General features: G+C 40.2%; 1 protein-coding gene across 8 annotated transcripts in view; it reads right to left on the bottom strand.

The window, feature by feature from the left end:
• Positions 1–22567, bottom strand: part of NLGN1 (neuroligin 1) — a 323977-nt gene that overhangs the window by 299422 nt on the left and 1988 nt on the right. The gene's annotated exons all lie outside the window — the stretch shown is intronic.

The following is a 22567-nucleotide window of genomic DNA, read 5'->3' as shown; positions in this document are numbered from 1 at the left end:
CCCCTTGCTCTCATGAAGTTTGTGCAATCTACCCAAATGGGTACCACACTGCTTTCAGCATCCATCCTACCAGGGTCGGTCCCAAAGTAATATCTTTCTAGCACTCCAGTAATTCCATTTGCAGAGCTTTATGGGTTTAAAAGCAATGCTATTCCTGCAGAGAGTTACGCCAACTATTTCCTACAGCGCAGGAACTGTGAGGTCACGAAGCGACTGAGCCTAGCCTTGTTTCATAAGCAGCTTCCTTCAACAGCTGTAATATCTGGGACGAGGGTTCCGAGAGTGTCATTCGGCCTCACTGAGTGATTCATTGTATACTGGAAAACTGCTCTGCATTCTTCTGGATGTCTTTGCCGCGTAGCCAGGACAAAGCCCCATTTAGCTGGAAGCCCGGCATAGTGGCTCATTATTCACCTGCCACAGCAGTCACAATATCATGAGGGCTTCTAGACAATGGTTAAAATTTCTACCTACTTTTTATAGGAACACACTTCCACGTCCTACCTCTGTATCCCGAGGAAGAGAAGCTGCGTACAGACAGACTGAATGTAGGGATTTTTTTTTTTTTTTTTTCTGTAATAAAAGAAAAATAAATTGCCATAGTGCTCCACAAACTGCCATGGGATGCTCAAGGCTCTGTGATCCCACATCAGCATCAATAATGTATACTTCAGAGGGGGAGAGAAAGAATGGGGCAGGAGAGAAGGAGAAAGAGAGGAGAGATGGAAATCAGCCACTCGGCCATCTCTAACCTGTAATTTAGCCCACGGCCGGTGCCCCTGCGGTGCTCCCCCAGCCCTGGCGAGCTCGGACACCGGCTGCGGCTGCACGGGGGGGTGCAGAGACCCTCTGCCTTCCCCCGCGGTCTAACCACTCACTGGGTCAGCCACAGCTGAGGAAAAGTGCCCTCAGAGCCAGCTCCTGCAGGAGAAGTAACCCAGATCCGTAAATCTGTTTCTCGCATCCAGGGCTGTAGTTTTTGCTGTTTGATTTGGGGATAAATACATTTTAAACGCCACGCTGAAGTAAACACGCTCGCTCCAAAAGCGCTACATTTAACAGCTGGGTTTTGCCTAAAGTATATTTTTTTCTCAGAGCAGTAATAATTCAATAAAACTAAGAGGTGGCTTTAACAGTTTTCCTCTCAAATGTGTGTCCTGTAATACACTGCTGCATAGGGATATCCTCAGCGCTCTTGTGAAGGCTTTTAGCAGAGAAAGATTTCTACCTCAGCAGGGAAGTAAACAGTGTCAGCAGGCTCTACAGCAATACCCTAAATGGCACCTGCATTTAATTTCTACATAGTCCTTACACCACTTTTTGTCTTTGTTTTGGTTGCCACCTCCTCTTCCGTCAAACTCATCACTGTCACTTTTCCAGAAGGCGCACATTGCACCGCGGCATATATATTCTAGTTACATTCACTTACTGCACGTCTACGCTGGAAAAATCATAAAAAGGTATTTGGGAAACAAATGCTTCAAAAAAACATGCTGCATCCCTGTGGAGATTGCCACCTACTTCCTATTAAGCCAAAGCATGCCATATGTTTTAAGGGCTTTTAACCTCCTTTCTTCCTTGTTCCGTTCTGTACTTGAAATCGCGCTGCTGCTTCTGCTGCCGTAGGATGTGCCTTTTGCTGGGGGAAGGGAAGAGAGGGAGCGAGAGGAGGAAAGGACAGAGGTTTTACAGCCAAAGGGGGATGCTTGTCTAATATCACCTGCAATACGAGCAACTATTTCTCTGGCTAAAGTGAGAGAGAAGTAGTCGCTGCAATAAACCTGTCCGGGCAGGGACTCGGGCAGTCACGCTGAGGAGACACCCGCTGCCTCCCCATCATGGGGGGGTTCTCCGCTCTGGGCCAGAGACAATAATCCCTTTAAAAATTCCCTGAGGGAACAGCGGATGCACCTCTCCTTCTGTGTCATCCCAAAAAGCTGGATGGAACCCATGGGTCTAGGAAAAGCCATACCCTCGCAGTGACAGATTACCACTGTCACACTAATGCTTGCACGTCTTTCTTTGTACATCACAAATCTCACCATATTTCATGTCATTCCTTAAGCCTTCCGAAGCCAAAGGCTACATGAAAATTTCAGCTAATATATTTCTAAGCTTTGCAATTGCTGAAAACGCCTTGAAAAAGTGAAGGCAAAAATTTGGGAGAAAGGAGGCAAATCGAAGTAGCTCAAGGTATTTTTTTCTGTAATCTCAAATAGGGGGCAAGGTGAGGGCAGCAAGTACTTTCCAACTTTTCATTCTTATAACGGAGGAAAAAAACAATTTATCTGCTTATTTTGCTTTAATTAGTAAGAAGAAGATCTACATAACTCTTTAGTCATTCTGATTTATAATGAATATCACAATAAACCCCCACAAGCATTGAAATAATACATGTATTATGCTCTCTGGCATGTTTATTTCACATGAACATCAATATATGCATTAGCTCCGATGCTAATTAGAACTTGCACTGCTGTATTGTCTGATACTTTAAAGCTTTAAACCAGACTAATGCTTAATTGTGGAAGATCAAGTAGATAATTCTTCTTGTGGCTTTCTTAATCCAATGTTAATATAATCTGTAAGGAAATGTAACTACCTCTTCTCCAGTACGCCACCCCAGAATTTAAGTTAACACCCATTACCATTCAGGCAACAACTAACATAGGAAAATGATAAAAACATTTGGAAATAAACAGTCTGAATTTTATCTTTGGATTACAAATAATGCAAATAAGCATACTTAAAAAGTGAATTTTCTGCTGTGAGAAACATGATGGGATCCTACAGAACATTACTATAGAAATCTACGGAATTGAATAGTTCACTATGCCACTTTAAAGGCTTCTTAAAAAAATCCTTCTGCCTCGACTGCAGCTGATATCTTTTCCATGCTAATCACATAAACTGTCAAATAAATCCCTTTGATTTCAAAGGGATGAAGATTTCACCCTCTTTTCGTGGTAGTTTACAGGAGTTTTTCTGAAAGCCACCATAAAGAAATGTTTCCTCCTTTCCATACGACCATGCCTTTTCCTGTTCTTTCTCAGAAACGTCTCCTGTTAAGATTTTCCATGTGATTATCAAATTTATAGGACCTATGGGGACTCTTTGTCTGTGTTAATCTCAAGAAACTATATTAAAATAACATTAAGGTTGCTGAGTCAAAGACTGGGAGGTTAGGAAACACCACAATTAAGTTAAACTAATCTAATTTGGCTTCTTATGCAAATGCCTTATGAAACAGTCTACAGTCTCATAATTACATGCTCACATCTACCCCATGCTTGCTTTGGAGCGAGGGGGAACACAGGTCTTCCATCAAACAGCTGCAATAACTTTCTTTGCAAGAGGAAACAGTGCACTTCTCTTAAACCTTCTCTTGGCCAACAGCTACGAGGTCTTCACTGAGGTTTTGCCACAAAATTCAGCCTGAAGCTGATACCAGCATAGATTATGTCGATTGCTCAAACTTAAATAATGAGAAACTAAGAAAAACAAGCCAATGGGTATAGCAATTCTATCTGTAGGAATACCGGCCGTCAGTACCTGTAATAAATCTGGGGAGAAGCCGTGTGCCGTGATAGGACGGCAAAGAGGAGCCACGGCCACGACAGGGCACCAGCCGGCACCCGTGGCCCAGCCACGGCGGGACGTGGTGTTAGCAGCATCTGCCACGAGTGAAAACTCCTTCTCGAAGCACCCTGGGATGAAAGGTGTTGCTTTCGGAAAAAATAATAAAGAAAAAAATAACACAGCCGTACGTCATCGACACAGGATGTTCCATGACTGTTGTGTATCATGAATTATTAATTGTTTTGGGAGTGTAAATATGGTTATAGTTCAAAGAAGCAGGCTGCGTTCCGCTCTAGTCTTTAACTTTGCATTACAGTTTACTGCAATCTCTACTTCAGCTTCTGTCAGATTTTCCACTTTAAATGACAGCTTTTTTTGCAGGGTTTCTGCCACAACATTCACTGCAATTTGCAACTGAAATTCTCGTTCTAAAAAGAAACATGAAGAGGCAGAGTCAGTTTAAAGATGACCTAGAGAGAGGAAGAAAAGAAACAAATAGGGCGCGTCCTTTTTTCCCTCTGTTATATATGAAAAAAGTTTGCTTTGGTTTTCAAAACACTTTCAGAATACACCAGCTGCTCTTGTTGTTTTTCACATTAGAAATGTGGGCCAGGAAAAGCCTACAGCAGCCAGCAAAACGAGATATTTTCTCAACTCAAAGGCAGTCAGAGAGTCGATTTCAACTTCTGAAAGGGAGAGTATGAAGAACAAAAATTATTTTAGACACCTGAAGTCTTATTCTCTTACTTAAAGCTACGATCCCACAGTAGGTAACTGAGGTATTTTTTCCTGACCCCTAAAAAGACCCCCTAAAAGCTCTGGGATTAGCTAAATCAAATATTCCCCTCTGCCCAAGATAAGCAAAAATAAACTTAAGAAGATTAAATTTCCAAACCTTTCAATCATTTTTACGCACATGAAGAAAATCATTGTCCATTTTTCACTCTTTTTTTTTTCCAAATCATATGTATAATTACTTTTTAATATTTATATTAGGCACTTCAGCCAACATACCTCAAATTACCATAATAAAACCACTAGGAGATAAATGTATACTAATATATAAATCCAAATAAATAAATAAATGCATGTGTGTTGATACAAAACACCTGCTCGCCTCACCAGAAGTGAAACAGCACTACAGCTGGTGGGGAAATTCTGCCTCCCCCTTCCTTGCAATTGCTAGGCAGAAGGGAGCATTTTTTGCTTTCTCTGAAAAATCTAGAGGACCATAAACTGTGGTCCAGAGCAGTACAGAGGATGTGGCCAGAAAGACTGTTACAGTGTGGCAGAAGCACTTCTGAAGGCTGGGTGGTAATCCTCAATGTTGGATTGCTCTTCAAATTTTATAGTAATAGGGGTTTTCTCTTTTTTTTTTTTTTTTTTTAAAAAAAAAACTTTGCACATCTTTATTCCTAAAACTATCCATGCTGTGTAAAGTAGGAAGAACTTTTCCAATCTAATTATGATGTTTCTCGGACTTTTCTACTTTATGCATTTCTGTCAGTCTGAGGAATGAAACTGAAGAAATCAGTTCCCTTTGACTTCAGGTGGGTCCGAGTTAATTTTAGTCTCAGGCAATCCTGTGTTACTGCATGACAGAGTATCTGAGATACAGAAATCTAAAGAATTGTAGTTTAATAAATATTAATAGGACTGAAAATCTATAAAAGGTACTCTTAGCTTTTATTCTTATAGTGCTTTGATTTACAAAACCTAAAAATTCATCTTCATTTCATCAAGAAGTGGTTCTTCAAAATACAACATGTGTTTTCTGTATCACCATTTTACCTATGATTTCAGCTACTACAAGTGTAACTCCCAAGCACAAAGTAATCAGTAGGTTACTACAAGTCTGTCTTATAATTATTTAATCTGAATACCGTTTCGTTAAAAATATATCACACAGACTGTTTCTTACTGCTTAAAAAAAAAAAAAAAGGCCGGGGTTGGGCGGGGGAGAAAAGCTACATCTGCCTCCCAAAACTGTTAGGTACCAGAGTTTTTTAGCTGCTCTACTGCACTTGAGAAGAATCTTACCACTGTAGGCACTGCCATATGCACAAAGACACAGATGTATCCCAGAATTCAGAGTCATATCAGCAACATAATAATTTTAAAAATTGCAAACAGTTTTAACTGTGGAAACCAATAAAACATATTCCCAAAGGGGAAAATACCTGAAAGGTATTTTTTTTTTTTTACCCTTTTTTTCTTTTTTAAGAAAAATCAGTTTTTTAATCAATGAGAATGAGTGTTCTTTCACTATTCACAAGAAAGGAGGGCAAGATCACGTCAGAATCTGGATTACATCAGACTGGCAGCAAGATAAGGTCAATTAGGGATCAGATTTTTGCTAATTCATGTCTCTGGTTTATTACTGTGAGAAATTACTCTGATTCACTAAACCAGAGCTAAACAATAAAGCAGTTCATCCCTACCTACCCCTGACCATAAAATGAGCATGGATATTGAAAAGCCCTGCTCGTAGAAACACTGCCATTAACGCAGTTGTCACTGTATTCCACACAATCTGAACCTCCTTCAAAAAATCTCTGGGCCATTAAGATAACATAGAAAACTTAAAATAAGTACAATAATTTTGTCGCATCTGCTGCCAGAACAAATGACATGATGACTCCAAGAAAGACATAAAAGTCATTTTAATTAGCTCGTCTTTGAAGGAGGCATTGGCTCAACCCAGGCAGTCTGGATCCAAATCTGAATTGTGGCAAAGCTGAAGGTGAACCCCAAACGCGTTGTTGACGGTTTCTCTACTTTCAGTAAATTCACTTATCGGGGACATCAGCTCTCCCTATAAAACCACCGGGCACTTAACATCTGCTTGAAGAGTCGGCATTTAGGGCCTGGTGCTGCATCCGTGAAGTCTCGCACCAAAGGCAGCTAACAAATAATGAGCGTGTGCTCTGCGGAACAGCGCTCCATCGGTGCCAGGTGCAAATCAAAAGGAGGTGTGGGCAGTGTTCACAGTTAGCGAACCACTGCATTCTTCCCACTTTTCCGAACTGAAAGCGTGATAGGTACAATACCGTTTCTTCCTTCGCTTCAGCGTGTTTAATGCTACGATTCAAATGTGAATTGAATTTTTGCAGTTCCCAGTTTTTTCAGCGTTGCATGAATGCCTTTCTAAACACATGCAAATACAAAGCTGTACAGGTGACACACGAAAAATGTAATTGAAGTTGGTGCTTTCATAAAAGCAATTAGCAATCGCTCAAGTTGCAATAGATGACAGCCCCAAAAGGATTGCGCTGCCCTGGCAGGGAAGTAGTTACAACTTACATTACAGTCCAATGTTCTGTTCTTTAATGCTATTTTCTTATAACAGGCAAGCACAAGGTTGCTGATTATGTATTCATTCCCGTGTATAGCTTTTGGCTGATCTTTTTGTCCACAGACTCAGACACATACACTCCACTCCTGTATTATCTTAAAATATTCCCTCTTAAAGTTAGTGAAAAGAATGTTACATTAAACAAGCAAATAAATGCAACTGCAAGTAGAGAAGGCCAACGGCACTGTCTTTTTCGCTCAGGGTGAAATCACACAATCATAAAAATACTCGTCTTGCTCAGAATTCATACAGTGACTACAATTATGCCTCTTTCATAATAACATTATAACTAGACTTACAGATGTGTTACAACCACTTTAAACTGCCAAAGCAACATCCAGGGGCTTTCCGGACCCTGGGAGCCACCCTTCCAGTGTCAGCAAACTATGGGACAAATCCCCCTCCTATAACAGCAAATTGCAATATTGCCACCAGGCAAGTCTTTAAATTAATACCTACTCTGAACTACCCCTGGACAAGTCCCACGTTCCACTGCTGCTCTCCTTTAGGAGCATCCTTAACCGGGGGTCTTAAATGCACACGGATTGAGTCTCTGAACATACCCTGCAGCTCCGCAGTACGAGGAACAGCGTTTGATCAGGAAAGAAGCGACGCCTGAATACACGGTCAGATTCAGAGCAGCCCTTTGCACTCACCCTTTGCAGGTGAGGCGGTATCGCTCCCTGACACCTTGTTTTTTCTAGGCAACGATTTGCATTATTACAACACATATATATTTTTATGCTGTGGCTGATTATCATATATTATGCCATTTAATATACTGTTGTTTCAAGTGATCTCCATGGCAGCAACAGCACCGCAATCACACGCTAACACACAACGTACACTACCACACAGTGCATAATACCATAATAAAGTCACTGGGAAATAATGTCAGCATCTGTGGATTTCTGTAAGCTAAGTCTAGCCTATTCACCTCCGGTTGCTCTTTGTTGTTTAGATACACTTTCTCTTTGTGCTCATGCTTTCATGCATCTAAAAATAAAATCATATTAGAAAAAAAAAAAAGGACAAAATTATAATGGTTCTACATGAGGTTAGGGACTGAGTTAAAAAAGCAGCTTCAGCGCGCATCTGATGCAGCGCTGTGCCATCACGCTGCCGCCTCTGGGAAGGACAGAAATACAGTGGCTACTCTCCCCGGCCCAAAGAAAGCCCTCTGCTGGGGGCTGAATGGGTCATTAATTCCTCCGAAGGGGCCGTTTCCCATTGTTGCATATGACTTTTGGAAAGAGTCGCTAACCGGCGCGCAGGCATGAACCAGCCATGGTGGAGAGAGAGAGACCCGTCCGATCGTGCCGGTCTCCGTTTGAAACACGCACTTGCCTCTGCCACCCATTGAGTTAAATGATTATATTCAGGAGCTGAAAGAGCACCGCTAAGACGCTGAGTGGTAAACACACAAATCAGGTCAATCCTTTTGCTTTCCTTGTAATCCCTGTACGTTATTTGTTACTGGCTTTTACTGCTGCCTCTTTCTCCTCTTCGGGCACTCTGTGCACGCATCCAAGCACTCTGCCTCTCCTTCTCCTTCACACCATGTATTATGGCAATCCCTTCTTATCAAAACTCCTGTATTCTGCTCTGCTTTACTACATCCACTGGCTTTATATCTTCACCTCTGTTGTCTTTTCTTCACTGTAAATTCTCTAGAGCAGGGAACTTGTTTTCTCCAAGTTTGTACTAAAGCCTGTAAATTTACGGCACTCTAGGAATGTTTGATAACAGCACGTAAATAATTAATAAAAGCTGCAGCAACCCTTTCTTTTTCCCTACTTGGAGGCTGTAAGGCGGCAAGACAAGTGGGAGGCAGAAAATATTTCACGGGCTAAGATAAGACGTGATTCTCACCCCTATGGGGGGTAACTGGCTGACAAATACTTGCACTTAGGAAACATCAGGATTAAGTTGTGCAGGAATTAAAGACAAGAAGCATTGCTTCAGCTACACGAACCATAAAAGCAGCCCAGAAGCATCATAAACAGCCTGGCCCCCCCCCAAAAAAATATGCGATAAAAAGAAAGGGATGTTTTAATTTCAGCTCCACAATGCCATGTAGTCTCCTTCCCTCTCTGTATGTGACTTTGCAAAAGTCCACTCTCTTATCCTAGTTTCTACATCTTCAGTATAAAGAAAAAAAAGAAAAAAACCCAAAACTAAAAAGGATATAGTGGCAAATGAATAGCTCATGGTTTTGTAGCCCTAAAGGGGTAGTAAAAGTTTCTGAAATGAAAAAAACGGAGGTGGAAACAGGAAATAAAGACAAATCAGACAGAATAATGACTATGAATTCAGGAAACACAGAAAAATGCAGAATAAGGTAAAGTGATTTGTTATTGTAGGAAAGGCTGTAATACAAGAAAGGTGCAAAATTATTTTGAGAAAATAAGAATAGAGAAAAAAAGGGCAGAGAAAGGGAGAAAGTATTTATGTGTCTCAGGCACAATTTTCAAAAACTACAAAACATTCAAATACTTGGTATCTATTTTTAAGTCTATGTTTGTTCATCTTTTAGATATGGAAGTTCGGGCCAGGTCTTGTAACGCTTGACTTGAATGTCGTGATTGACTTTTATGTGGCCACGAATGTACCCACTGAGTGCAAATGGGTACAGGTGCATTCCACTGGAGCACAAAGGAAAGGACTTTATGGATTTTTGTGCCTTCAAAATAATCAATAATGTAATCCTGATGCTTATGTCAGTTTTGCCACTAAATATCCTAGTTTATGAAGGCAATCAAGTACTTTGGCACCAAAGAATATTAACTGCACTCAAAGAAATTTCAACCTGAAAAGTGCAGGGACAAAACCAGAAGCCACTATGTCTAGCGCTGAATGTTTAATCAGGCAAAACATCATAAAAACACAGCAAAAAAGGGCAGTAAATTACTTGATTTTAGTGCAGCGAAGTCTTCAAAATTAGTTCTTTTTTAGAACGGAGACATAATGACTAGCTTCTGAATAGATATTGGCACAGCAGGGCACACAAAAGCCCTGATTAGCTGCTGTATGATGGAATCTTTAGTTAATATTTGTTCTATTTTGGTGTTGATTTCTGACCTTTCTTCTTTGACTTTAATTGGTCAAAATCCAACCCTTTTTGAATTTACTTAATACCAGATAACTCTTTCTAAATTGCCAGAATGTCAGGTCACATGCTCCCAATAAAGATGGGGAAAAAAGGCACTTCGCAGTTTTATCTGTCACTTTTTCAATTTCAGCTAGTTCTGAAGTAGCAAGCACCATGCAGAACAGTTGCAACATCACATGTGATGACACAGTTCTTGAATTAGTTTTGAGGAAAGAAAAGAAAACAAACCATGAACTATGTTATGTCAGGCCTGATTTGGACGTCCTTCATCTTCATTTAAAAAAGAGCAGGTGTACTGCAACTGCAAACCTGTACTTCTGTGTCAGTATCCAGTAAGAAAAGAAAATGATACAGTCTTGCTCTAGATTTTAATACCAGACAAAAACATCAGAAGCTTCTTTGTTAACTCCTAAATCAGGCAGGTTTTTTGCCTCTTTGCATTTATGGTTAACAATATGGGAAAATATTTCACAATATTTGAGAGCTCTAGCTGCTCTTGTAATACTGTATGAGAGCCTCCTCGCTGATTGATTTACGTCTACAACTCCTCTTCCAAGAGCTTCCTTCCCAAATTAAACATGCTAATGATTTTCTATGCAAAATTTAACAACCTAATAGGCTGAACAAGTCAAATGAAAATACGCTAATTGTTGCCTTTGATGTATACTATTCTGCCAATTCTCTCATGAAAACACTATATTAGCATTAGCTGGAGTATTTACTAAAATATATATTAATAAAGAAAAGCTCATATGTACACACATGTTAAGAAAACGACACTGCAGGCTGTAGCAAGCAGAACTTCAAGGCTTAGGACTGACATGAATGGCTATTATACACTGGAAAACCATTTTCACAGGAACCCTCAAAACAAACAGCTAAAGAACGAATCACAAACCTTTATCTGAATTAGCTAGCGGTGGTTCATAACACTGGGTTTATACAATAAAAGTAGTCAAAATGAGATTACACAGCCAAAATAATAAATACAGAATGAGATAAGAGAGCTAATAAAAGGCTGGCGAGAGAAGAGAAGGTTTCCTGCCTAACCCCAGAGATCTGAAATGGGCTCCCCCCAGAAACTGCTCAACTGCTTTATAAAGTCAGATTTCCACGTGCATGTATTTTTTCACCTGGAGTACAAGCAATAATGTGTTTTAGCCTACAACCAGCACCACAGAGAGAGTTTTACTATAGAAACTGGTTTATTCCGTCCTCCAGCCCAGTCCTGAGTGTGAAAGCTCAGTGCCACTGTGGTCTTAACACATGTAAATAAACCAGAGGCAAACAAACAATAAGAGAGTGTAAATATTCTCTAAAGAAATACAGTGACACACGATTACTTTCTATTGCTTTGTCTTTAGGAGTTTGCTTATAATGATTTGATAATCTAATCTAATTGATCTCTCCGAGTACTTCTATGGCTCTAATCACTGCGGTATCTGATTAGTGGAACAGATCCATACTTTATCTCCAGATTTAATAACTAAATCTATACTTGAAATAGAGTCACACAAGTTCACCAGAGGGAGAGGGCCAGATGCTCCTTAGCCAGGGGAGGAGGGAGGGAAAGGGACAAGGCTAGCGAGGTCCAGAATGACTGGAAAGGGACATTTGGCTTTGTGTCAGATCATCCCTCTGCAACCCAGCTCCATTTGCACAGCACAGTTCTGGGGTTATAGAAGTAAAGCGGGAATGTGACATAACTAATGGGGGCAGAACCAAAAATGAGCTACTGTCTATGGCCCGCTCTCCTTCAAACTGTCTTCTCCGCAAGCATAAAGTAAATGTAATTATTATTATCATTGGGGTTTTTTTTGTTCTTTTCCAGGCTAGCACTTCATCAGCCTGAAAATTATGACATTTCCTGAATGTGTTTCAATGACTTCTTAACCTTTCCAGCTCCTGAGTGCTGGTACCACGTGCAAGGTGCACTTTGAGATTTCAGCAGCGAAGAGGTTAACAACCCAAATTGCTAATAATAACAACAGCATTCACTGAGCCAGATAATCACTCACACAGAATTTCAATCCAAAGTCACTTAAAATTCAAAAGGAACCACGGTATTTCTTTAAGGAAGTGACAGCATTTAGAAGAACATTCATAATGCAAACAACAGGCCAAAATCCGACTCACTGCTGAGTTTATCTATTTTTAATCGAGCAATATTAAGGCCTAGCTTTTGCTCTGCCTCAGGTCAAACCTATTTCACGACACGTCCTCTAACAGAAGCCCAAGTACCGGCCGAGGGGTGATGGCCAAACCGCTTGCACAGTGCAAACGTCAAGCGTGGAAGTGGATGTGGAGTACTCCCGGTAAATCTTTTGTTTCCTCCTCTCTCGTTTGACTGCTGCTTGTTTGTTGTGCGGATCCTCAGCCAAACTAGCTTGTAGTTAGTTGGGTACGTCAAAGCTCTGGGCAGAAAAACAGCAACTAATATACGTTAGCAAACTCCGGAGAGAAAAATAGTTTCTGCCACTTAAAACGGCAGGGCAGAATTGTGCGCGGCCGCCTTCCTGGTCTTATTTTGCCTAAAGGGAAAGATTTAATCCTCTTTCTGTGCTTGGTGTGCAGCGTGCCTGGCAGCATACACCTGCTTCGAGCGGTGCGCGGGGAGCCGCCTTTGCCCTCAGATCCCCTTCCTGACGCCTTCAGCTCATCCGCTGTCTCCCACCTCCCCTCCGCCAGCCATCGGCCCTCTCCTGCCCAGCCGCGTTCCGGCAGCCACCCTGCAAAGCCGTCAGGAACAGAAACGAAATCAGTCTGTCGAAAACACATGACTGTTTCACAGTTCAAGGGGCAATGATGTTCTCTTTCACCCCCGTGAACGACACGGGATGTAATGCAGACAGAAGGGGACGCGAGGGATTTCTGCTAACAGGCCCAGATTCGGGGCCGGGGTGGGGTGGGGGCAGCCACCTTTACTGTGACCTCTTCAGCAGTCATCCGTGTCTCTATAAAACTCAAGCACCCATTTCCCATGATCTGGCATCATAATGTGCTTTTGGGCAGGTAATACCTTCAACACTTAAAGAATTGCAAGTGCAGCACTGCAAGAATTGCCAGTTAATCAAGGGTTTCATGGCACTTTAAAGAAAAGACAATCGATGCAGCTTTTGTTTCTTCCTTTATGTGAGACTTCATATAAAAGAGACTGCAGGTGCTTCGGCACTTAAGTATAGCAATTATTTTTTGTTTCAAAAGTTATTGTTTCCAGCAAAAGTACGCCATTTGTCATTAACGAACAGCTCAGTTAATGACTGAAAAGTGTAGAAAACAAACTTAATTCTCTTTCCTGTTCCACATAGCGCAGCAGTTAATTGATTCAAACAGAGGGGGTACTTCGTCAGAGTTCAGCATCACAGAGAAACAGGGAAAGGACTAAGACTTTAAAATCTGGGTTTAGAGCCTGATGATTTCTTGTGAAATTTCCCAAAGTAAACCTGTCTCTACAACAGCCATATACAGCAATATTTCATGGATCCAAAGTGCTAAATAGATCATTAATGAAAGCAGTCTTGGAGTAGGTAAGTGTGCAAAATACTCCGTTTGGCTCACATAAGTGTCTTAGATCTGGCTTTCAGCAACTAAGTTCAGATTTTAAAAAAAAAACCTCACAACCCTTTTTGGCACTTTAAAATAAATATGAAAACATACAAATCAATATCAATTTTGCAATCAAGTAAGACAAATTGTACTAGCTTTCCTTTGAGCTTTCAAATCTGTTTGTGACTGTATATGTATACACATACACATAGATAAATGCATGCTTTGTGTTCCCTTACCGCTGGGTCCATCTCGTTAAAACTATTGCTTTGGGAATGAGGATTCTCAGAGACTAAATTCTCATTGGTTCAGCTAGATCCAGCTGGTGAATAGTATGTTCTGTTTGCCTGTTCACTACGTTAATACTTATATATTAAAGACTGAAACGCAAAGAGTAGTGTTGGCAGACACTAAAAAAATCCCTGCCAGGGCACTGGAAAGGAGGTTGACAACAACAGTGGTGCTCAGCTCCTGGTGAAAAGGCAGCAAGTCCTTAGAAAACCACCACAGCTGCATGAGCAAATCAGTTCTTGTGTTGGCTGCCTCAGCAAGGAACGTTAATGCAAGATGGTAGAACCATGGAGCGCTTCTCCAGGCCATGGATGGATGGTCTTTCTTCAGCTTGGGGCAGAGTAAGACATTATTGCTACCTCCAGGCCCTCCTGCCTCTTGGAGCTTTGTTCTCATGCTTCAGTGGGACATTAAAATTCTGCATTAGAGTAGATCCTGCAAACCCTCCTTAACCAGGCTTGAGTGAAAATGAGCTGACGTGAATTAAGTGAATTAAACAGAAGGTTTGCCTAACCTGCCTGAATGCGTCTGAAGTGCCTGAGAAGAATGTGCATGAGTCATTCCCCTAACAAAACTGGGAGCAAAGACTGGAGGAGGAGCCCCAGCTGGTAGGTGGGAGGTAGCAGCCGGGCTCAAGAGAGATGGGAGGCCCCTCCAGCTGGTTTGTACCTTGCTCCAGCCTGCCCAGAGCCTCAGCATGAAGCGAGGTGCTGTCTTTAGAAGCAAAAGCGAGGCGGATGTCATGGTAAGGGGTGGCTGCATGGCTGCCAGTCATGTCATAGGTACACCATTATAGACCCATCACTTAAGAACACACTGTATTAGATTTAAAAAAAAAACAAAAACGGAATGATAAAATAAGTCTAAAAATTATATATGCCTCGCTGCCATTCTCAATGACTTTTAAAATTAACTGAAGGGAGAGAAGAGAGATCATCTGTACACTACAGAAAGTTGACACGAAAGAGGATGCGAAATCTGTGATCCTGAGGTTTTGGTAGATTCTGGCATATGTTATCCTTGCCTGCGACTCCCCACCCACTCTGGAGGAGAGAAAGTGTGATGCTCCATAGGGTTCCTCTGTATCCATGCGGCTTTGTCCACCTCCTGTGCTGGGAGCATCACATGGACCGGTGTCTACCAGAGGAACTTTGTCTCTCTGTCCCCAACACCTGGAGTTGCCTTATTTGGACATTCAAATGTATAAGCAGATGAGTGAAACTCAGCACATGATGAAAACCAAACTCAGCATGTAATGAAAACCTCCTTGTATTTAGTGGAGCTTTTTCATCATCTTGAACCAACTGTTGGATAGGTTTTTCCCTCCGTAGAGAAGAAGAATGCATAAGTACAGACTATGCTTGCGTGTAGATCCTGCTTGCTCTGGGCTGAGCCTTCTAGAAGGATTTAGCAAGCTGATCAATCTTCTCCTTACACAATGCACGTTTTCATTAAAGATCTGCAGACAGTTTTTAGGTGCAAGATTATAGAGAACACAAAGTGAAGCAAGAAAGGCAATAGGGACAAATCCTTTCCCATGAGCTCTACAAAATCTTTTCTCAAAATAACTTTGGAGGGGTTTCACTGCCAGTTCATAATGTGGATGAATCACTTCTGATATTTCTGATAAAACAATATTCAAAACTTCAAAATCACTTCCAATTCATTTATGCCACCATTTAATTAGGGCTTCTGCAACATGTTACAAGGACGTCATTATCCCCTATAATTGTATAATAATTACAATTTTTAATGAAATAATTGCAAGTACACTAGATGTGTAGATATAATTATGGTAATTACATAAATACCTGATTTTCAGCTAATAATTAAAGAAGGCCTTTACAAAAAGGGTGAAATTTAACAAACGGAAGCTTTCCAGAAAACAAATACAAATAAGTGACGGTCTCTCTCCTATAGATTTGGCGTTACTAAATTATCTCTCTCTATATATGCTATATATATGGTTTTCCACACATTATAATATAATATAAGATTAAAATTATTTAAACAACTATTAAATCATACTGAGAGACCTCAATACTGCAGGGCCTGATCCAAAACCACTGGCATTAATACAGCCCAAACCTAATAATCCTGTGTGATAAGTCAGCAACTTACAAGGCATTGAGTTGACCATTGAATTCATCTGTCATTCAATGACCACTGAAAGAAAGAAGATGCGAATAGCGCCCACAACAGCATACAATCTGTATTCTGTTTCCTCTGCCACATAAAGGGTCAGATCCTGGACCACCATAAAATAGTTAGAAAAAGGCCCATGTGCAGAGGAGTTCCTGAGAAGTGCCGCGGGACTGCGAGCCTTCCTTCAGGGCACTGCACTCCAGCACAGCTGCCGCTAAAGCTTACCAGTCATACTGGCTATGATCTTCTCCCAAAATGTGTCTTTTTGGTCGAATCTGCTGGCTAGAGCCCTGCTAACGCAGAAAGCCTGCAGAAGATTTATTCTCTCTCCATCCCCCTTGGTGGACAGACCTTTACACGGCAATGGTATTTCAATAAAGCAACTTCTTCCAGAGCTTTATCAGCTGATGAAACAGAAGTTCTTCAGCCAAGTCGTTTTCCTTCTCTTCAAACACATTCCTAAGACTAAACTTCCTATACATTTACTGTACTAGTAGTATGAACAGGAAAGGCAAAAGCCACCCTCAATGAAAAGCATATAGAAAATTCTAGCAGGGCAGATTCGGCTTCCCGCTCTGCTCACATAAAGGGATATTAAAAGCATTCCCACAGCAGAGGAATTAGCAACATGATTTACCGGTGCCGCTGAAACGTTTTAAAACACTTTGGCAAAACTCTGGAAGGGGAAATCAGTTGCAGCACCTGCACTATGCCATTTCCACATGTCTTGCAATTTCTGCATTCACTCGGAGCAGCTCTGATTCTGGCCAGAGACCGCTCTGGTCCCAGCGATGTGTTAGAATATAGGTGCAAATGTGGCTTAGCCTTGTATTGTTCAGTGCTGCTTCTTTTTAGGATAAATCTTCACTATTGCAAGCATGCGAAAGTAAAAAAGAGATATTAATATTAAAACAGAAGGAAATGGTTTGGTATCCCAAAAACAAATCTTATTTATGTTAAGCTCATTAAAGCAGCTGGGTTCTGAATGCAGAGTATAATTAATAATACTATACATATCAAAGTAGAGAAGAAATGTAATATCAATTTGACGACATAAAGTAAGTAAAAATGAAGAGGGCTGAAGAATTATAAGTGAAAAGAGTTTGAAAAAAAAATGGAATTTATACTAGAGCAATATTCAAGTTATAAGCAGATTATTAACATTATAATTGAGATGATCCTTAAGAATGGTTTGACACATGTAAGCATCGTGTTTCAAGCTTCAAAAAATATGCAAAGAATACTAAAAATATTTGTATCTCTGTGTATTATAAGGAAACAAAGAAATGAAGAGCATGAACACAGAGAAGAGCAAAGGAATAATCATACAATATGGGGGGGGAAATGACAAAAAAAGGCAAGCAGAAAATAACAGTTATCCAAACGTCATACTAGTTACTCAAATGTTCAAGCAGAAAATAACAGTTATCCAAACGTTACTCCTGAAAATGCACAAATATACTTATGTAGCTATTTTTTTATAATGTTTGTCCATTCTGGCTTTAAATGATAAATTAGAAACCAGCAGATTGGAAGGAAAACCATCTCACAGTTGTTTACTGAGTACAACTGGTCCGACCCGAGAAAGGCCAGAGGAAGGAGCACAAACCAGTTTTATCCGACTTAGTATTATCAGGGTAACAGTACTATTTTAAAGCCTGTGTGTGGGAGGACGTAGAAAATGAAAAGCAAGCAGCAAAATAATGGACAAGGAATGGAATTGGATCAGAATTTAAGACCTGCTAGAGCTATAAGCACTGTCAAGGTATATGAACAAAGCAGTGACAGCACGACGGCGGTGTGGTCAGCAAGAGCTCAGAGCCTGAACAACCAGACATTTACAGAGGACTTTGACCAGCGTTGATGGCATTTAAGACGACTTGAGTCTTAAAATGCAGTCTGCAAAGTCTTCCGTTGTCAAGCATTGGCTCGCCCAGAAAGAGGACTGTAGAAAGTACATCAGAGTTTAAGCATTTTATTTTATTTCAAATATGACATAAACCTACTGCACATCTTTGAAAAATGCTGCTAACTGACACTAACAGCTTTAGGTTGTGAAAGGATGAAAAGGTCTGTACAAGACAATGTTTGCTTCATTATCTTCTTCCATGTATTACTAGTGTAATAGGAAATGCTGCCGTGGTATCTGAGGAATGAAAAACAGGACTACAGTGCTTAAAAAAGAAATAGAAAAATTGAACAATCTTGGTGTCTTAGTGGACAGCACTGGAGTTCAGGATTAAGGACTACATTTGTGTCTGCTGATACCGCAGGGATGGATTTTGGCCTCACGAGGCCAGAATGAAGATGAGGGCTCTTCAGCCAGAAGCCAGAAAGGGTGAATGGGGGCAAAAATTCAAACGTGTGCAGGACAACACTGACACAAATATAAATTACTACAGGCAAAAAATTCATGATGAATTTTCAAAGTGGCCTACTGAAGATATACACCCTTTGTCACTGCTGATATACACCAAAATATGCACTAAGGTAGCTCTGTGGGCTTTGACGCTCACTCTCAAGGCACCATGAGCCCTGGTAATGGTCTGGAAATGCATGTTTTTAGCCTACCGGCAGTGCAACGTATTTTGACGTAGCTCAGTCTGCAGTGATGGAGGCTCACACCTTAGATTTCATACTTTTCATTTATGTAGCCTTAGAGAAAGAATATTACGATCTTTTTTGACAATATACCATGTAAAAATCCATTACTTTGGTATTATTTTCTACATTACATATTTAGTAAAAAAAAAAAGTCTGATAATTGGTTGTGGAAATACACATTTTAACAGATCTCAGCTTGCCCTTTTCCAGTTGATTTCAGAGCTGAAACACGTATACAGAAAGAAGTTCATTAAATGAAGTCCATAGGAACTGCATAGGTTGCATTAATTCCTCTTTTCCAAAATTTGATGGTAGGTAAACAGTTCTAGGATAATTAAATGGAATATTGGAACAAACACCCAACAGAAACACAGAGTCATAGGCTAAATTGGGCTTTTTGCATTTCTGCTTAGATTTGTAAAAAAAAAATTCATACTGCTAAGCTTAAAAGTCTTGAAGTTATCTGTGCCATTTACGAATCACAACTGAGGTAACATATCCTCTATTGAAAACAATGAATGGTCACAGCAGGATGAGATTATAGCACTGTGTTTCATTTCCAAGAATGTATCTGTATGTATGTATATATGTTCCTATGTGTCCATAGTAACCACAGCCATAACCCAGAAAGTATGGCGTTGGGAGCTTTGCTCTGAAAATCAAGTAGCCCATTAGGAGGCATAAATATTAATAGAGCTGTCTAATCCTACACTCTCAAATGAGGTAGTTCAGATCATGATTCTTTGCATTTAAAATTTATTCACTGCACCGACTAGAATAAGAAACAGAATCCGCATGTGAAGAAATCACTGATCCTGGGCGGTCTCTTAGCCACTGATAATTCCTAAAAATATAAGTGAGGATCAAGTTATTTCTTTCTTTGTTCTACTCCCAATTCTCCTACAAATACTAATGGATCCAAAACTGCATATACTGCATATTCCATGACATTGGGTATATATCATACTCTCTACAAAAATAACACCTCCACATTTTCACATTCAGGTACCTCCAGGCAATATGAAGGCTTTAGCACAGGTTCATAAGAGTGAGCATACTATCATCCCAAGTGCAGAACCCACAATACCCGGGGCTTCTTTTAGTGGTCATATTAGTGATAATTTTCAAATTTTCTTTATGTAGTTGTCATTAAAGTAGAAAAATCATGGTGCAAACTGTTGCAATGCAAAGAAATTAATAGAGAGTCTCAAAAAAACCCACAGGCATGCAGCTAAAGCAGGATGTACAGTTCTCCTAAGAGATAATAAGTTACCCTGTCATTCTTGATTGCGAGTGAAATATTTGTGCTTTGACTATAAAGTGAAATAGAGATTTGCAATACCAAACAGAGGGCAAAATTATTCAGGTATTGCCTAGAAATGATGCAAAAGTTTGTCAGGAAATTCAGGAAATACCACATAATCAACAATATAATTAATATCAATCAGTAAAATGGTGTTACCTACAATATAACCTAGGTTCTATTAAAATTTAGAATTATGGAGTCTAGACTCTAAGAAAACAACACAAAATTAATTAGATGCCTTTGCACAATTTTCTAAAACCAGCCCTAGCTAATAAAGAGGTTTCTGCTTGTATGCATACCCATAACCGAATTAGCAACCTCTGACCTTCACGTACCTGAAGCAAAAGAGATGAAAACAGGTGGAAAACAGGTGATCTTTCTTTTTCTATTGAATCAGTCAATTGAAGATGAAGTATACTGAAATACAGGCATCCGTATTTAGCAAAAATCATGCTACGTTGCCTCGCTCCTTTTCACCCAGCTCCAGCCTACCATTTTGTAGTCTCTGCAGTGTGCATATCCCACCAACCGGTGGTAATGGTTATAAAGCCCATTACAATCTCTACCACAACTCACGGATAGAATCCCTTTCATTTCTGCATCTATCTTCATCAGATTACTCCCTGTTCTTCAAAATTTGGACTGACAATTAAGTATGGATACTAATTTATTTACCTAATTCACAGAATCATAGAATGGTTTGGGTTGGAAGGGACCTTGACGATCATCTTGTTCCAACCCCCCTGCCCTGGGCAGGGACACCTCCCACCAGCCCAGGTTGCTCCAAGCCCCGTCCAACCTGGCCTTGAACACCTCCAGGGATGGGGCAGCCACAGCTTCTCGGGGCAACCTGCGCCAGGGGCTCACCACCCACACCGGGAGAAACTTTTTCCTAATATCTAATCTAAATCTCCCTTCTTCCAGTTTGAAGCCATTACCCCTCGTCTCATCAATCTATTTCATGTAATAAGAGAGAATCAAACAATATATACAATAGCATACAGTTGTTGGTCCTGTCACTTTGAATTTATATATCTTTTTTTAATTAAAAAGATGGTGTAAAAGTCTGCCTCTTATTTTAGCATTTTCTCTTTTCAGTAATTTCCATCACTAAATGTAATGACATTATTGCAACCTAAAAATCCAGCAAAAGAGAGAATAGTGGGGCTTTCTTCTACCTCATAGAAAACCAATGCTATCTCCGTGCTGCTGTTGCTGCTAAGATGCTGTGACTATTGCAACTTTGTTCTACAACATGATTCCTTTTACTACGAGGTACGGGGGCAATCCAAGCCAAGGATAATCTTAGGTTATGTACAGGTGAGTAGAGCGTGAGTTACTCAGAGAGCAGAGATTACTACACCTACGCCAGCTGCCCAGGCTGGAGGTATTCAGGAGTTCTCTGCACTTGTCAACAGGAGCAGGTAGGCTTCTGCTGCTTTTTACTGCGCTGTGTGTGTGACAAATTTAACTGGAAAGGTACGTACTGCATTTCAAATAACTCTCTCTTTATTCTCCTTCAGGTTCACAGGACAATAACCATGAATTTCTCATCCACTGGGCTCTTCCTCCCTTTATTTTTGCTATTTTTCTGATATTTTTTTTTTTTAATATTCTCTCATAGGAAAAGATGCTTTCTGAGAACAATGATGGAGATCTGCATCTTTATTTATGACTTTGTGAATCAGCGTCTGGGTGATAGGAAGTGAAAGTTGCTCAGCTAATTACACACGCTTGATGAACTGCGTAATAACTGCTGCAGCACTGCACATTAATTGAATGCATATAAATGACAGCAGTTATTCTAACTTGAATGATGTGTGAAGAAATGACGTTGCTCGCAGTACCCTGATTATCTCTGTTTCCAACTTTGGGAATCCAGCTTAAACAATTGCCTTTTTACAGCACTGAGCGAAAATTCCCTAATAGAGAATGTCAGAAGTTGCCTCAAAGCCCAACACTTTAAAAACAAGTTGCCTCAAGTCGCTGAAAGTGGATTTAGACATCTAAAGAAGCATACATTGAGCAACTACAATTAACAATTAATAATTAACAGCTAGCTACAACTAACGGTCAGTAGGAGCTGTAAGAGCAAAACCTTTGGAAAATATGGCCACCTTCATTTAGATGCATAGGTATCGCCTTAAAAATGTAATACAGAGTTTACAGAGTGGAGCTTTGCCCAACTCTAAACAATTTCCTGCTATGACGCTTCCCTAAAATGTATTTGTTCTGGAATAACAGGGACATACAGCAACTGATATAAAAAAATATGGATTACAGCTAATAGGCAACCGTGTATGACCGCACTACTCTTTGTTTACCCTAAAAAGTACTCTAGATTCAAGTGTAGTCCAGCTATCAAATAACATATTATTTTAAAGAAAACAATAAAGTAATTTGATGTAAAATAGATGTGTAAAGTAGTACAGAATTAGTACTTTAAACTATTACCAAATACCTAATTTAAATCAGTACCAAAATATACCTCCTATATCGCGTATCAATTGCTTCGGGAATTTGCAAATGTTCACAAAGAAATCTGCAAATTCTCCCATACTATCTAACACGTAAAGGGTAGAAGCCAAGTTTCCAAAGCTTCCAAAAGCAGCCTACTTTCCAAAGTACC

Source organism: Charadrius vociferus, unplaced genomic scaffold (assembly GCF_000708025.1).
Source record: "Charadrius vociferus isolate BGI_N301 unplaced genomic scaffold, ASM70802v2 scaffold104, whole genome shotgun sequence".
In the NCBI taxonomy this organism is placed as follows: domain Eukaryota; kingdom Metazoa; phylum Chordata; class Aves; order Charadriiformes; family Charadriidae; genus Charadrius; species Charadrius vociferus.
This window is presented reverse-complemented; position numbering and strand designations above follow the sequence as displayed.